Consider the following 13488-nt stretch of genomic DNA (forward strand, 5'->3'; position numbering starts at 1 on the left):
AAGCAGACCCCGCACTGAGCACAGAGCCTGACTCGGGGCTCGATCCCACGACCCCGAGATTGTGATCTCAGCCGAAACCAAGAGTCAGACACTTAGCCGACTGAGCCACCCGGGCGCCCCCGTGACTTGCTTCTAACCAACGGAATGTGGGGCGCCACTACATTTCATCACACAAGGCTCTGTCTTAGCAGGTGGAGGGAGACAGAGCCTCCCGAGGGCCTCGCAGAAATAAATGGCCTGCTGGGAAGTGCCCGTGGATGGAGCTGTGAGGCAGGGCCTGAGCGTGGCCTCCAGGTGCAGCCCGTGATGAAGTGAGAGCCTGGGTCCATCAGTCGCCAGTGACCTGAGTGAGCCTGGAGCCAGCCTCCCCCGCTGACTCCGGACGAGAGCGCCGCCCAGCCGACACCAGGACTGCAGCCCACAGCGAGGCCTGGAGCAGGAACGAGGCACAGCTAGGCCTGGACTCCCGACCCACAGCAGCTGGGTGTTTGCAGCCACGGAGCTTGTGATAACGATTATGCGGCCTAGAAAATGAACACGCACGGACCTCCTGAGTTCTTCTAAACTTCCCACCTTTCCTACCCACCGCAAGCAGTCAGGCCTGCGTCTCTCCTTCGCAGCAGTCATGTTCAGGGCCCCTGGGTTCTAAGCGGGCCCCTGGCTCTCCCAGCAGAGACCCCGGCTTCCGACAGGCGCACGTAGCTCACAGTAAACACCACACGGCCGGCCTCCTTGCGGGGAGATGCAGCCAGGGGACCGGGTTCCCACCAGGGGCTTGAGCAGAGGTGAGGGGTGCCGCTCTCGAACGCTTCCCTGGGCCTGGGTGGCACCCACCCTCGCACCCCCTTTCAGCTGGCTGGGGTGCAGCCCGACGTAAGCCAGCCCGATTAGGCACCATGTGCCCCAGGGAACGTGGCCCTTCACCTACTCCACCTGCCGCTGGGAGGTGGCCCTCCACCTTTGCCCTCTCCAGGAACACCCCCAGCGGAAGACAGAGGCCTTGCCCCGAGCCACAGACCCCAGTAGTCCCTGCAGGAGACGAAGGCCTGGCCTCTCCCCCATGCCTGGGACACCTCCAAAGGGTCACCCCAGCCTCAGAACTGAGGTCTCTGCCTGGCAGTGCCTGGGGAACGCTCTGTGTGCAGATCTCCCGCAGGGCCGGCCTGCAGCCTGGTGAGCAAGTCAGCGCCAGCGGTCGGAGAGTTCTGAGTGAGGAGATGCTGAGCCCTGCCACCCCGACCTTGACATGAGAGACGCAAAGAGAAACCTCCTCTGATGCTTTGCTCCTCCTCGTCAGGGTTAACGCACCCGCAGCTAACACTGAGTCCGTCTCTGCCTCCTGCACCCACAGGGCTGTGCTCTCCGACCGGCCCTGAGACATCCCACGGGCCGGCTCACACCCCACCTGCTGCGTGGCCTTGAAGACTCGCAGGAGAAGACAAGGAGGGCCCCTGCCTGCCCACGGCAGGATCTGCATGGGCCTGGGAAGACGTGAGGCCGGTCACAGCGAGACAGGTGGCCAGCAGTCAGAAGTCCTGACAAGCAGCTTCTTAGCAGAAACGTGGCTCACCCGGGAAGTACGCGGTCCCTGCCGGGGCCGGGCCTCCAGCCGTAGGATGACATGCAGAGCTCACACAGCCGTGTGGGGAGTGACTAGGGGGGACCGCAGAGGCCAGCATGTTCAGGACCCTGCATACCTGACCGTAACCTTTACTATCCAACATGCGGAATCGATCACCACGTTAATGCCAATAAATGTGTTGTACACCGATGGCACAAACAGATCCATAAAACGTGGGGGCAACTGGGTGATTCTGGAACCGGGGCTCAGGCACGCCGGCCAGGCAGCCTGGGTGCCTGCTCTCGAGGCTCTGGTGCCAGGGGGGAGTGGGGGGAGTGGGTCTGACAGCAGCCGTCTGCTGGGCACCAGGCTTGGGGGGAATGGATCTGTACTCTGCGGACCCCTTGTACTCCATTGTTCACGGAGGTCCCCCACAGATAGGGATGGTCCCCGAGCTAGGGCAGAGCCGCTGGGAAGCCGCCTGTGGGATTCAAATACAGGGACCAGTTTGGTTCAGGGCAAAGGGTCTGGCCTCCTGCCTGGTTTGGGGGCATCCATGCTTGTCATTTCTGTGAACCTGGAGCTTTGGTGTGTTTCCATCTCCCACAGCCAGGCCTGTGGGGACTGTTCGGAGAATGTCCTGAGCTCCTGCAGGCCCTCTGCCCTCACCAGTGGGATACCTGGGACTTTATGTCACTCCAAGACACGGGCATCCTGTGTGGCCTCCTCCCCCCTGGCCTGTACCCATTTCCCCAGGGGACGGACACACCTAATAGTCACCTGAAAACAAATCTGCATATTACGTTCTGCTTCTGGGCGACTTGTCCTAAGAAAAACGATCAGGGAAAGTGTGCAGGACCCGCATCAGAGGAGACAGCTCTGTGCGGTTACAAAAACCCAGCAGCCATGGCCACTGATCTGGGCACACCTTTAAAATACAGTGTTGGGGCACCTGGGGGGCTCAGTGGGTTAAGCCTCTGCTTCTGCCTTCAGCTCAGCTCATGATCCTAGGGTTCTGGGATCGAGCCCCACATCGGGCTCTCTGCTCAGCGGGGAACCTGCTTCCCGTCCTCTCTCTCTGCCTGCCTCTCTGCCTACTTGTGATCTCTGTCTGTCAAATAAATAAATAAAATCTTTTAAAAAATACAGTGTCGGGGTGCCTGGGGGGCTCAGTCGGTTGGGCATCTGCCTTCAGCTCAGATCATGACCCCAGGGTCCTGGGATGGAGCCCCTCATCGGGCTCTCCATTCAGTGGGGAGTCTGCTTCTCCCTCTGCCCTGCATGCGCTCACTCTCTCCAATAAATAAACACAATCTTTAAAGAAATACAAAAAATAAAGTAAAACCTGTTAAGTGAAAAAAACAAGGTGCCCAAGAGTGGATAGAGTATCTGTATTTTTTGAAAGGGGAAGGACGGAACTTCCATTGTACACGTCTGGTCTCCACCCAGAAAACCAGCGGAAACTGCGACATTAGCAAAAGCGTCTAGGACAGGGAGTGGACCAAGTGTGCGTGGGCTCAGGTCACTGACTCCGATGGTCTTCCACCAATCCAAAAGTAACGTGTGGACCCCTGGAAGCCTGCTGCAGCCAGCCTGAGGTGAGGAACCGGCATCTTGAAAGGCTCCACGGCTGACCAACGCTCGCTGGGCTCGGGGACCTCGTTCTGGACGATTTCATCACCAGGTCTGAACAAAACCCACCCAGCAGCCAGCAGCTGAACACTCGGGCGGTGCTGCTTTCCAGGACACATGCCAGCCCTCCCCGGAAGCACCATCGAAGGACTCCTTTCATTCCTGGTGACCCCCAATGGTGTGTGTGAGCTGGGGGCTCCCGGCTGGAGATCAGCCGCCTTCACCAGCCTCTGTGGTCCCTTCAAGCCCAAGCTTGCGCCACATCCCGGTTTCCACAGCAACAGCAGACACAATGGTTTCTGTGCAGTTCGGGTCTATAAATAATTTCTAGATCACTCGTTGAGGTGTGAATGGGGTGGGCTCGGCAGGGCGGTTTGTGGTGGTGGCAGGCCGGGCCACCATCCACGGGAAACGGGCACGCTCGGGAAGCAAGGTCGTAGCCCTCTTCTGTCCCTCTGGGCTGGGGCAGCCTAGCCCCATCCCGCAGCAGTTTCTGCTTCAGAGAACATACCTGGGGCGGTTCCATCTTGTCTGCAAACCCCAGGGATGTTCCTAGCAGAGCCGGCTGCGTGGTGGCAGGGGGCGACGTGGGTGTTCAAAACCCCTTCTGCCGACCTGGGGACTAGGGCAGGCTCAGAGGAGCTCGGGCACGGATGTCGCTACTCCTGAGCTGGCAAGGATCGTGCCTGTTGACTTCAGTGAAGACCCGGAAGGACCTCGCATTTCTCTGGAGCGAGGGGTGGATACGCTCTGCCCAGTACCTGGAGACCAGCCGCCAGTGCATGGAGAGAAAGAAGGGGGTGTGTCTGTCCGAAGGGATCAGAACAGGCTCTGGGATGAACGAAGCTTTTTAAGAAGAACGAGGTGCACAGATGCTATTTGTGTAAGAAGAGACACGTGCCATGTTGTAAACACACACCTGTGTGCACACACGTGTTCACGGGCACACGTACACACACGCGTGCGGGGAGATACCATCTCCGCAGACACACACAAGAAACGGATGATTTTGCTTATTAGCTTGGGACAGGTGGGTCCAGCAGCCTAAAAGGTGTTGGGTAGAAGGAGACGTAGTTTTGAGGCCAACCTCTCTGTAGCATCCGCATCTTGTTTAATCATTTGCATACATTAATTTTTCAATTAAAAAAAAAAGACGAATGGCAGCGTGGAAAAGAAGAGTGGAGGGCAGAAAGCGAAAGCAGCCAGGAAGGAGGGTGGGAGCCGGGAAGGGAAGCAGGGATCTCCATTCCTCTGGCTTGCAGGGGTGCGTGGCTGGGAGGACGTTCACGTCGAAGCCCAACGCGGCTGAACGTGCAGCCGTGGTCCCAGCTAGAAGGAGTCCCTGGGGCCCCGCCCCAAGAGGATCAGAGACGTCGGACAGCGCACCGCTCCCTCCGTCATGTGAGGACGCGACGGGAGGGTGGCAGCCTGCACGCCAGCGTCCTCCTCGGAAACCGTGACCTTGGACGACTGGCCTCCAGCACGTGCCGTTTCGTTAAAGCAGCCACGGGACACGAGCAGCCCCCACGTGCAGGTGGGGAGCAGAGGTGTGGGGAGGTTGTGGGCCGAGGCCAATGCCGCAGACAGGGGGTGGCCTGGGAGGTGGGCTGGGGAGCCCAGCCTTTTATTACAGAGTGGGGCAGGCTCTTTTGTTTTAAACCTCATAAGGGTAATATGTTGGGAAAAGTCCGGAAGCTACCAGACTAGAGAGAGAGCACGTGAGACTCTGTGCGGCAGAGTAACCACCCCACGGTGTCCGGTCCCAAGCGCCTGGAACCCACGAGTATTTACCTCTTGAGGCAAAGGGGCCCGTGTCCATGTGATGAAGGGTGTTGAGATGAGTGGATTGATTGTTCCGGACAATCAGGTGACGCATAAATGCAATTTAGGGGCAGGAGAGGCAGGCAGGGGTCCGGCAGGGGCAAACGCGCCAGGCCACTGGCTGGGAAGATAGGCGGGGAGCCGCAGGCCAGGGAGCACCGCGCCTCCAGAAACTACAGGAGAAGCCTGAGAACACATCTGCCTTCAGAGGCCCAGAAGAAACGCAGACCTGCAGCCCACTGTAGACTTGGGACCTCCAGAACTCAAACACAAGGTTTGCGGCTCTCTAGGACAACAGCAGTAGAAAACTGTTGAGAGGAAAAGCGGCAGATTTCCGGGGGCAGGTTAGCAAGGGGCGGGTGCGGTTGGGAGAAGTTGCTGAAACACGCAGGCCTAGGGACCTGCCCTCCATGGAGTGACCAGGCAAACGTGCAAAGGGCTTTGGTCCACACAGTGTGGCAGGAGCGATGTGTGACCTCTGACCTCAGTTTTGAGGGGCCCTGCGGTCCCCATTCCTGCTCTCTTGGACGGCCACGAGGAGTCCCAGTCTGCAGAAGGAAGATGAGGCCATGGGGAGCAGAGGAGAGCCAAGCAAGCCACACCCACCGCCAGGCCTGCGGCAGTGGCCACCTCTGACCACGTAGCCCCGGGGAGCCACCAGATCACCAAGCCACGTGCGGGATCCCACACCGTCCCATGGAAGAGTCACCGGCTGAGCCCAGCCCAAACTGCCCTGCCTGAGGGTCAGGAACATGTAAATGCTGGAACCAGAACCCACCCCTGCGGGCACAGAGGTGGGGGCACCTCCCTGTTGTTCTCCACCTCTTCTGTCCTCAGCGCCGCCGTTGCTCCTGCCCGGGTCAGCAACAACACCAGACAGAGCCCCCGCTGGACCTGCTCATCCTCACCGCAAGCCTGGGATGGTTGATCGTGGCATCACCGCTCCACAGATTGGGCCCCGAGGCCGAGACCCCAAGATCCAAAAGCCGGTGAGAGGAGGGAGAGGGCTTCGAACGCAGATTTATCTGACACCGGACCCCCGTCACGGAGCTTTCGTCAGTCTGCTCCACTCACTCACTCATCCCAGATAAGTTTATCCAGAGTCTTTCCTGTCCAGTGCTTGGAAAGATGAACGAAAGGACGTGGTCCCTCTGCCAGCAGCTCTTCAAACAGAGTCGCCGTCCTCGGGATGCTGGGCATTCCGTTCGTTTCCCTGACAAACGCGGCGTGGACGTGAAGTGGCTGTTTGTTCCGGGGATAAACCGGGGTAAACCGGGATTGCGCTAGGCTGTCACACAAAACTCAGTTCCGTGGCTTGTCCAGCTAGGCTGTCGTTCTTCTCGTAAGACCCTGAGGACGAGAGTCTTGGGTGGACAGCACAGGAAGGGTCATCCGTGTCTCTCTGCCGCGCTGTCCGTTCCAACACGGGGTTTGTGGCCATGGGCTTGGCTTCTGCCAGGCTGGTCCGGGTCACGTGCCCTCGGCTGGCCCGATCCCTGCAGCTGGAGCGACAGGGCATTACGGCTGGCCCAGCCTGGGTCACGGGCTTCCTCTATGGACGGAGGATGGGGCTGTGAGACAGAGGGGGGTCGGGAGCCAGGGAAGGAGTTACAGGTTGTGTTTTCCCAACATTACTTCCCAACTGCACGCTCTTCTACACTGGGAGTTTTCTGCTCTTCCCAAAAGATGTGGGGACTAGATCTCTTTCCCTTGAGTTGGAGTGGGCTTGTGACCGTGGTCAGAGTAACGCTATTCCAGATCTGGCACTGGGTCAAAGAGGTGATGCACCTTCCACCCGGTTCTCTCGGGATGCTAGCTCTCGGAAGGCGGCCCCCATGGAGAGGTACCATGCCGGCGCCTGGGTGAGGTCCCTTCAGCCCTCCGAGTGAGAGAACCTTCCGCAGATCTCAGCTCCCAGCCACGGAATCACCCTCGGGAGCCAAGCTGCCCCACCCTGAGTCCACACAGAGCACAGACCTGTGGTCCCTGCCAAGCCCCACTCAGAACACAGACTTGTCACCATACTGCATGATTTCCTTTTTTCTTCTGGAGACTAGGTTCAGGGTAGTTGGTGAGGTGGTGTCAGAGAAGGAGAACTAGAGCAGGTGAGTGCGGGTGACGGACAGGCGTGCTCAAGCACATCCTCTCTCCCCGGTGGGGCCAGCGGGCGGCAGGCACGCGGAGACAGAGGAGAACGGTACGAGGACACCAGACTCACTGACAGCAGAGCAGGGGGGCGTGGGGTCTGAGTGGGCCTCTGGCTCGCAAACGTGAATCTGAGCTGACCTTGGGTTGCAGGCTAGCTGAAACCCAGAGACGGTATTTCCGGGACCGGTGGAGAGTGAAGCGTGCAATTTGGGAGGTTAGCACCAGGAAACGTTTGCTCCCCACCCGGCCATGCCTCCTCTCCGGCCAGGTGGAACCACACCCACCCACATTCCTGCACCAGCTCTGGCCTTGGGCACATCCCATCCTGGAGACCAGTGGCTCTGTGATGGACCATGCCCTGGGGCCTCTGCCTAAGTCCAGCCGCTTGCTGTTCTGTTCCTGTGGCTCTAGATCTGAGTTTTTAATTATTGGACATAACCTTAAACCTTAAACTCTTATCATTCCTAATTCTTTTTTCTGTAGACTTTTAAAAAGATTATTTATTTATTTATTTGACAAAGAGAGACAGAGAGCACAAGCAGGGGGAGCAGCAGGCAGAGGGAGAAGCAGGCTCCCTGCTTAGCGGGGAGCCTATTGTGGGACTCGGTCCCAGGACCCTGAGATCATGACCTGAGCTGAAGGGAGACGCTTAACTGACTGAGCCCCCCAGGCACCCCTGTAGGTTCAGGTTTTTACTAGTCATATCATCTGAGAGTACTGATGGCTTTGTTTCTTCCTTTCCAACTCTGAGAGTTTTTACTGTTTTTCTCACTCCCTAGGCTGGTAACTGCCCCCATACAATGTTGAAGGATCCTTGCCTTGAGCCTGATTTTAAAGACACTGCTTTGAATGGGCCCCGCTAAGAATGGTATTTACTAAAGCATTTTGGTAGGTGTGGTATATCATACTAAGAAAGTTTAATTGCGTTCTTTTTAAGACATTAAAAAATTTTTTTTAAGATTTTATTTATTTATTTGACAGAGAGATCACAAGCAGGTAGAGAGGCAGACAGAGAGAGAGGAGGAAGCAGGCTCCCCGCTGAGCAGAGAGTCCAATGTGGGGCTCGATCCCAGGACCCTGGGATCATGACCTGAGCCGAAGGCAGAGGCTTAACCCACTGAACCACGCAAGTGCCCCTAAAAAAATTTTTTTTAACTTTTTATCTTAAGCAAGCTCCATGCCCAGCGTGGGGCTTGAACTCACAACCTTGAGATTAAGAGTTGCTCCCTCCACTGACTGAGCCAGCCAGGTGCCCCAGCCAAAGTTTACTTTTGTTCTTCATTCCCAGTTTTCAAGATAAAAGGGGGCTGAGTTTTAGCGACTGCTGTTCCTGCCTCGGTGTCCTCCTTCAGTCTGCTCCTGTGACGACTGACATAGACTCTCACTTACCATATCGGTCTTGTATCCCTGCTGTAAACTCACATTTGTTTTGAAGTGATACCATTTTATAGATCAAAGACGAGGTTTGCCAGTATTATAAGATTCCTGGGTCTGGGCTCATGGGTAGTGTTGATGTCTCATTTTCCTTTCTCAAACTACTGGTGTCCGTGTTCTTTCAGCATTGGGATTACGGTGGCCTCAGAGAACGAGTCTGGAAATGTTCCTCCTTTTCTGTACTCGCTGGAAGAGTTTTTCAGACCACGGCGGTGGACTTGAAGGGTCTGGTAGAACGCCGTCCGTGAAGCGCACTGGGCCCGGGCTTCTCTCTGTGCCAGGATTTGGAATGAAAGTTCAGTATCCTCTGGCTGTGGGACCGTTCCGACTCCCTCCTTCGTGAGCCCATTCTGGCTGATGTGTTTTTCTAATACTGTCTCCGTTTCTCCGCTGCTGCTTGAATTGAAAGAACCCTTGTCCGGCCGGCTCTAGGGCACGGTTCAGCGCCTGCATCCGAGCTGCCCTTGACTCTCGGGGATGCCCAGTGTCCTTCCGCTCCTCTCTGCCTGAGTCAGGATGAAGCGGGCTGCAGGCAGCAGAACATTGGGCTCAAAATGGCTTAAACAATGAAGAATTGTGGCAATTTAATGGGAGCAGTCCAGAGTTGGGCAGCTGCAGGGCTGGTTTGGGGGACAAGGGTGCCCCTGAGGACCCCCACCTCTTTCCTTCTGCTCGTCCCCGGCACATTCGTCTGCACATGGAGCGTGATGGCGGTTGTCATCTGAGGCATCACGTATGAGGACGTGGAAACACCCAGGAACAGGTGTATCTTGGGCGTTACAAGATGTATTATGGGGGGGGCGCCTGCATGGCTCAGTGGGTTAAGCCTCTGCCTTCGACTCAGGTCATGGTCTCAGGGTCCTGGGATCGAGTCCCGCATCGGGCTCTCTGCTCAGCGGGGAGCCTGCTTCCTTCTCTCTCTCTCTGCCTGCCTCTTTGCCTGCTTGTGATCTCTGTCAAATAAATAAATAAAATCTTTAAAAATAAATAAATAAATAAATAAATAAAATAAAAAAAACAAAAAAGAGACTTATTGGGAGGAGGAAAGCATTCTCCCAAAGCAGCCCCCACACCAGGCCTTACTGGCTATAGGGTCAGGTTCCGATGGGGGTGTCCACCTCCCCAGTAGGTGGCCGGCCCTTTGTGGCCGGAGTCGGGGGGCGGGGGACGCGGGGCCGAAAACCGCATCTGCTCCAGCACCTTCAGATTTCGCCCACAGGCCGTCTCACCTGAGCCCCTCCTGACTTCTCTGGCCTGCTGCCACCCAGGTAAGCCCGACAGAACGTTCGAGCACCCATGGTGTGCTGGTTAGTGTTTAGCAACAGGCTCTCAGGGGCTGGGGGGAGCCCTCATTTGAAGATTTGCAGATTTCCAGGGTGTTAAGACTCCCACTTGATCTAAGCTACCGATCAAGGTCATTGACTGTGGAGCTGGGAAGCTGTAAGCCGGCTCCAGAGTGCTCCTCCCTGAAACCCACTGGACCCTACAAATGGGAGCGGGTGGAAGGGGGACACCCCGCCCTCACCAGAGAGCGGCACTTAGGCATTAAAGGGGCTGCCCTCAGATGCATGAGACCATGTACTTAACACCTCCTATGGGCTAGTCGGGTACAAAACCCTATCTTGATTCCTCCTAACCGTCCATTTGCTCACTGAGGAGACAGAGATGCAGAGACAGCAAGGCACACAGAGGCTTATACAAAACTGGATCCCAACCCAGGCTTGTCCCATCCATGTCCTTCCACCCCCAGCAAAGGCCCAGATGCGGAAGAGACTCAGCTCACCCGAGTTCAGCACCCAGCACGCACCGGGCGTAATCCCGTCAAAAGCGGAGCATTACTCATAAGAGCCCAACTGTGGGGCAAAAGCAAGTGTCCAGCAAGTAACGAATGCCCCAGCAGAGTGCAGTCTACCCAGGGGAGAGCCGTTCAGCCGTGAGAAGTAGTGACATCCCACCTCGGGCCACCCTGGGGATGAACCCAGAAGGTTTGCTGAGTGAATGCAGTCGGTCATGAAGCTCCAGGCGCGACAGGGTTCCGTGCACATGAAGTCTGCAGGGACGGAACGCCGATCGGCGCTTGCCAGGGGCTGAAGGGCAGGAGGATGGGGGAGTGGCTGCACCGGATTCGGGGCTTCTCTTGGGGGTGATGAGATTCTGGGAGCAGGTAGTGATGATGTTTGTGCAACCGTCTGACTGTCCTGAAAGCCGCCGGACTAAAAGCAAATAAAGTACAGGATTGACCAAAGGGCTTCCATGCGTGTGCGTGCACACACACACACACACATACACACGCGTGCACGCACGCCCAACCGAGGGCCTTCCACAAGCCTCTGGTGATCGCTGAGTGGAACTGGCCCAGTTGCCCGGGGTCCTGGGCTAAGGAAGCCCTTCACATGCACGTTTCCAACTAAGTCCTTCAATGCCCCTACAGCTGGGTCAGATGGTCAACCCCATTCCAAGGTGAGAAAATGGAGGCTCAGAGTGAGAGGAAGCCACTGGTAGTTGACAGCAAGAGTCAGGACGTGGACCCTGGTCCATCAGACCCAAAACTTGTGTTCTAGGCGCTTCTCTGTCATAGAGTGGTATCTGGGTTGCCGCAGGGCCCCTCTGTCCTCCTCCAGGATGCTGGTTCTGGGGACTCTGCATCTCGCAAGGCTACCTAGGCTAAGATCGGCCTCCTACCCCAGCACACAATCTGGAAGGAAGGGCCCTCTGTTGCGGGAAGGAAGCCCGGGGTAAGGGGACAGGTTTCTTGCTTCGAAACTCGGTTCTGTGGCTACACTGAGGGGCAACCTCGGTGAGCCCCATTCTGTCTCCAGCCTCCTTTCGCTTACCTTAAAAAAGGAGGGACCCCACATGTCACTGGTCCTCAACAGGGGCACTACTGCCCCCAAAGAGTATTCTAGAAATTTGTAGGGGTTGTATGAGTGGGACAGTTCCCAAAAGGGAGAATCCCCTAACCTTTCCAAGTTTCCATTGTCCCACCCGACCTTCGTGGGCATGAAAGACCCTCTTATGATTTACGGGTCAGGAAACTAGCTCCATTTCCTGTTTGTCTGCTTTTTGTAGGGCTGTAATGTACGCTGGGTTGTCCAGGACCGCAATGACCACGCAGTAAAGGGGAAACCATCGCTTCTACTTGGACTTGGCCAAGAGTTGGCCACCATTTTGAAAAATCACATCGCCAGCAGCAATGCCTTCGTGGTGTTTGAGCCTCCGTGGGACACACTGGTGTCACCAAGCTTCCCCCAACCATACAAGCGATGGACCACTGTGTTGCCTAGTAGGTCCAGCCCCAAACACCTGTCTTTGAAATCCATACTGCTTTATTTCAGATGACCTTTCCTTTACGTTACAGGAAGGGCCTCGTGTGGGTGTTTGTTTGCAGTGGACGTCTGGATAGATTAGGTTTCCTATGAGTTTCATTTCAGAATAAGAAAGGGAGCATTCACCAAAATTTTCAAGGTGTTTGACAGGGCTAAAATAGGTCTGGGGACCACTGAGCTCCGTTGGATTTCTTCGGTTCCCTTCCAGCTTCTAAATAATAAAACTGACCTCCGAAAACTTCTTCCACGATTCTAACAAAACCTGAGTGTGGGGTGCCTTTTAAAGAATTCCGAACCCGTCGCTGCGCCACAGCGGCCCACATGTGTCCAGAAGCTGATTTCAATGCGCCAGCCCCATGGGCCCTCAAGGGGCTTCCTTCTGTCCCCGCGGAGACCACCCGCCCGTGGGTGACCCACACGCACAACCAACTTCCTTGAGTGCTTCCTTTTCCACCCTCAGGAGAGGAAAAAGCCGACACGCCTCACTCAAACTCCTTTTTTGTCATTTCTTTGCACTCTGGCAAGTTCAGCGCCCACCTGGAAGGTTTGCCGAAAGAAAGAACAAAATAAAAATAAATCGGAGATGACTTCCGAGGAGGCGTTCAGTGACAATTTTGCTCTGCACCGAGGGATGTTCGCGCCGGGTGACATTCCTTCCTATTAATTACTGCTCCCGGACTGGGCTCCCCTCGCCTCTCCTCTAGCTTACTGTGTCTTAAACAGCAGCTAGCGGGAGGGTTGGTGGCACCGCCTTCCCCATCTGCGGGGAACAGAATGTTCGGAACGGGCGGTGTCGGGGATGCCACGCGGAACTGGCAGATGTGCCGGGGAGAGGAAGAAAGCAAACGGGAGGAGGTGAGGAGCAGAATCCACCAAAGCCAGGCGGGGAGCAGGCCATGAGGAGGGGCGCTCTGAGTTGAAGAGGGTGGCCCCCCAACGTTCGCATCTGCCCAAAACCTCGGAACATGACCTTGTTTGGAAACAGGTGTGTAGCTAGGCCTATAAGGAGGTCGTATGGGATCGGGGCGGGCCCTAATGTGGGCCCGCTTCTTGTAAAAGGAGGACAGGACACACATACGGAGGAGGGGCCAGGTGGCAGCAGAGGCAGAGGGTGGAGGGACACAGCCACAAGCCACAGGAGGCCAGGAGTCCCCCGAAGGTGGAAGAGGCAGGAAGGACCCTAGCCCCTGCTGCCTCCAGAGGGAGCACGGTCCTGCCCACACCACGACTTCAGCCTCCAAACTCCAGGACTGAGAGGACACGTTTCTCTGGTTTGAAGGCGTTCTAGTTTGTAGTCGTGTGTAAGGCAGCCACAGAAAAGTCTTTGAGGGCTTACGATGAAAAACCGAAGAAGGTAAGTGTTGTGGACTGAATGTCCACAGATTCTACGTTGAAACCCTACCCCTGCTGTGACATGAGGAGGGGGGTCTTTGGGATGTGCTAGATGAGGCCGTAAGGATGGAGCCCCGGGAATGGAACCCGTGCCCTTCCGAGAATTAGGAGGTGCTTGTTGCCCCCGCTCTGCCCCCATCACGTGAGGATACAGTGAGAGGTCACCAGAGCCCA

The sequence above is a fragment of the Lutra lutra genome, chromosome 17 (assembly GCF_902655055.1).
Source record: "Lutra lutra chromosome 17, mLutLut1.2, whole genome shotgun sequence".
In the NCBI taxonomy this organism is placed as follows: domain Eukaryota; kingdom Metazoa; phylum Chordata; class Mammalia; order Carnivora; family Mustelidae; genus Lutra; species Lutra lutra.